This window comes from Oncorhynchus clarkii, chromosome 28, assembly GCF_045791955.1.
Source record: "Oncorhynchus clarkii lewisi isolate Uvic-CL-2024 chromosome 28, UVic_Ocla_1.0, whole genome shotgun sequence".
Taxonomy (NCBI): domain Eukaryota; kingdom Metazoa; phylum Chordata; class Actinopteri; order Salmoniformes; family Salmonidae; genus Oncorhynchus; species Oncorhynchus clarkii.
In genome coordinates this window covers 23,817,432-23,818,721 of record NC_092174.1, presented here as the reverse complement: position 1 = coordinate 23,818,721, position 1,290 = coordinate 23,817,432, and positions in this window count along the sequence as shown.

The window sequence follows — 1,290 nt, the reverse complement described above, 5'->3', positions numbered from 1 at the left end:
TAAATGTACAATTTGTGAATAAAGTTTAACAAAAAAAACTAAACTATTGCATACAATACAACTCTCAGTAAATGTGCTTTATCAGTCGGCGGTCTTCTTGTCAGGGATGTGGTGGATGTTATATACCCGATTGGGTGGCGTTAAATTCCACGTAGGCTATTTCAGGTGGCGGATTCATCCCAATGACCTGGCATGCCCTTCGCACGCAACTCTCCGGGATGCTCTTCAGGACTGGGACCCACAAGCAGTGTCGCACTTCTCAGAGTTTAAGCCAGTGAGCGAGGGTCTCTTATTATGGATATTATTTAATATTTACATATAATGGAATACGTTCATTTACAAACGAAATAGTATTAATGTAGGTTATATCTACCATTAGCATTCATTTTGACGTTTGGAAAGGGAGAGGAATGGAAAGAGCCACAGCAATTTTCCGGGAGGACAATAGCCAACATTTTCATGTTCTCACATTTAAAAAAAAATTTAACTTCACTTTCCTACGTAACGAAGGGTACAAGACACCAAATTAAAAACAGGGTGAGTAGCCAATTGTTCTGGAATAAATATGTAAAAATTGTCATTGGATGTGCTACTGTAGCCCAATAATGTACTAACGGAGAATAGAGTCTATGGGCTAGTGCTATTGTAGCCAATGTAAACGAACTTCTGTTAAACATAACGTATTAAAATAGAGTGTGTGCATCTAGGTTATGCTAAAGTCTATTCAATGTATTGCATCGTCGAAATCAAACGAGGGGGACAGTAGAATAATGCCTAAACACTGCATGAATGTCCCCAGAATTAGGGTCAATGGGTTCTTAATAAGACAAATCCTTCCTAAAAAAATAAATACAAAAATAATTTTATTCAGTGTATAATATTCTGTCATCAATAAGAAAAGAGAATTTTGTGGTAATACTTCTTTAGAACCAATGGCAATTCATGACAAAAATGCTAATATTCTTGCACATAATAAAGCCACTCCCCTAAATGTCCCACTGACATGAGCATGAACCATTGGCCTGAACTCTGGGCCACCAGTACAATGATAGAGGAAAGTGCACCATTTAGTGAGCACAACACATTGCAAAAAATATATTTATTGAAATGCAGACATGAGCAGTATGACAAGTGTTCAATGTTTTTTTAGAGACAGTACATTGATCGTCAATAGCAACATGCCAGCAAAACAAGTTGACAGTTGGCTACTGTAGCTGCAATCACAAATTCCTTACAGATAAGCCTGAGTTCAATTACTTCCACAATGTCTATGGCTGAGGTGGACCCTAC